The sequence below is a fragment of the Pteropus alecto genome, unplaced genomic scaffold, assembly GCF_000325575.1.
Source record: "Pteropus alecto unplaced genomic scaffold, ASM32557v1 scaffold313, whole genome shotgun sequence".
NCBI classification, from domain to species: Eukaryota; Metazoa; Chordata; class Mammalia; order Chiroptera; family Pteropodidae; genus Pteropus; species Pteropus alecto.
The window spans coordinates 1,750,385-1,753,340 of record NW_006434832.1 but is presented as its reverse complement, the minus strand read 5'-3'; the positions used below and the strand labels follow the sequence as shown (position 1 = coordinate 1,753,340).

The window sequence follows — 2,956 nt, the reverse complement described above, 5'->3', positions numbered from 1 at the left end:
TTCCTTCCTTCCTTCCTTCCTTCCTTCCTTTTGCTATATTGACAGGGAATTTGAAAATCTGAATTCTCAACTGTGTTCAATTAAAACTAAAATCAGGCAATAAAGATGGTGGATGGTGTCTCCAGACTTATTTTATACCTTGAAAGATGATGCAGTACTTTGGACAACACAATAAGAAAACTAAAGGATGATATCATAGTAGTATTTATTTAACTATTGTGTCAGTCCTCTAAGCAATTCCATCATTCTTCCATTTTCTTATTTTAATCTTTTTAAACATAGCTGGGAATTGATGAGTAATGATGGCATAATTTGTAGAATGTTGAAATAGCATAGTGTATCTTAGATTTGTAAAAAGATCCAGTGGACACATATGATAGTTGCCAGATAGGATGAATTTTATTTTATTTTAAAAATATATTTTCCTTTTTTGGTCTGTAGAAGACTTCTAAGAAAAAAAAAGTCATGAGATAGCTTTATAAATAAACCTGCAGACAATTTAAATATGACACTATTAATAATATGATAATAAAACTGAGTTGGTAAAGAATTTCTAGGTAGGTATTAATCATAGCCAGCCTTTTAGTAATATCTTTCTCGATTCTTCCATCCAGAAATGGCTTGATATACTCAGCTAGTGACCTCATGGAGTCATTACATAATAAAGAAAAATGTCACCTCTGTGATTCTGGACAGTCCAGGCTGATGGAGATGAACACTTGCATATAGGTCAAACTAGTTAAATATAGAATGGTGGTTTTCAGAGTCTGTTGCCAGGGGCTCAGCAGCATCAGTTCTGCTTCTGTGGGAGATTTTTCAGATGGTAAGAACAGAGCAGAAGCCAGCAAGTTGAAGAGGATTGCATTGTGGAAATTTAAACTCTTTGGTAAAGAGTTTATTGATGACTCAGCTCTATTAATATGTGAACATTGATCTTGACGTCTTCCTTACCTGATTCCTAATTTATTGCAATAAGAACTTGGCTTACTTAAGTAACACACCTGTAAAAATTGATGTTATTGTACTGACTAAGTTGGGGGAAGGGACCTGATGACAGGTCACAAGATTAGTAAGGTTCTGAAAAGGTCAGAATTGTACTGAATTACGTTTAGGACAGATTGCTCCTGTGATCATTTAATCCAACACAGTCTTCTTATTGTCTCTGGTTTCCCTTCCACATAGATGATTTTTGAGGCTGGCCTGAGAAGGAAGTCATGACTCCAGTGGCAGCATAAAGCACATTGACAGCAAAATTCATACATTATAGCAGCTTTTTGTTTCATGCTGTATTGACAGACAACCTTGAATAAAAATGTCTTATAAAAGTCATGTAGAATCCCACAATATTTCAGTCACAAACAGGAGTGTCCTTGTTTTGCAGAGAAGATGGCAAGAATTAATGCCCTACAATATAAAAGTGTTTGGCAAAGCCAAGGCTGTAGTTCCAGTTCCTCATTTTCGGTCTTTTTTACAGATGGAAAGATGAATAGTTTTTGGTATTGAATTTTTTTTAAACAGCAAGTTATCATTTATCATCAGACATCTGTTCAATAAATATATTGAGAAATTAATTTTTTTTCAAATTTGAATTTAGTTTTTAAAACATTCGGGAAGAAAAACAATTTGTAAGTAATATTCAGGAAAAAATTAAAAAACCTAGTTAAATTTTGGAAACCTTGATGAACACATGACAGTAATTTTTCATAGAGTTGCATCAAAGAATGAACAGTACTCCAAATATGAATAATAGAATGTATTATAAGATATTTTACTTACATTTCTATTATTATGAAGTAAAATTGACTTTTTTCTTCTGGTGTACAGTTTTATGAATTTTAGCACATGTATAGTTTTCATGTAACCACCACCAAAACCTAGATACAGAACGTTTACATCACCTCCCAAAACTCCCTCATGCTGTCCCTTTATGGTCACTCTCCCTTAGCTAATAACTCCTGGTAACTACTGATTTGTTCTCCATCTCTATAATTTTGTCTTTTCGAGCATGTCATATAAATAAGATCACAGTATGTTACTTTTTGAGACTTGCTTCTTCCACTTGGCATATTTCCTTTGAGATTCATCTAAGTTGTTGCATGTATCAGACATCCCTTTTCATTGTTGAGTAATATTCCCTCGTATGGACGTACTATAGTTTTTTTATCCAATCACCCACTAAACGGCATTTGGGTTGTTTTCAGTTTGGGGCACCTATGAGCAGAGCTGCTATAAACCAAGGGGCAGAATTGCTGGATCAAATAGTGTTTATCTGGTTTTGATTTAAAAAAAATACTTTATAGATTTAGGTTTGTTTCAGACCCAGTCTGATTTTCTTCAGGTCATTTTCAGAACTGTTTTTCTTCCTGCTTCTGATGTAACATTTCATCTTTCATTTTTGCTATGTTTTCTTGATTCTCCTTTTTTTCAGTTTGCCTACATTGTAGGCATCTAACAATTTGTCTTCAGGAAGTAATAATATACATTGTCAAGGATTTAAGTATAAAAATGTTCATTGCAACAGCATACATAATACTAAAAACTTAGAAATTAAATTTTTGCCATACGTAATTAATGTGGAGTAGGGGAATTATTTCTAGCTAGTTGAATTCTGGGTGGTTGCAATTACTTTTTTTGGCATTTTTCCAAATTTTTATAATATGTTTTTTGTAGTTAGAAACAAAAGTAACCATTTTAAATTGTTTTCAAAGAACAATTAAGATTAAAGAGAATACAAGATCCAGCGAGTTCCCAATTTTTAAGTTAAAATAAATTTAAAACAGAAGTAAGTCTGCAGAATGTTAACAGCATTTATCTTTAAGTGATATAATATGGTTTATTTTTAACTTATTTCTATTTGTAAAAAGTTTTATAACTTTTGCTCAGTTAACTTCTAATACTTTTATAATAAACTTAAAAAAAAAACAAAACCGTTTTTTCGAACAAGATTATACTTGCC

The 2,956-nt window shown here is 32.1% G+C and overlaps 1 protein-coding gene across 1 annotated transcript in view; it reads left to right on the top strand.

Annotated features, from left to right (window-relative positions):
* The window catches only part of NSF (N-ethylmaleimide sensitive factor, vesicle fusing ATPase), a 103,610-nt gene that overhangs the window by 46,800 nt on the left and 53,854 nt on the right, over positions 1–2,956 (top strand). The gene's annotated exons all lie outside the window — the stretch shown is intronic.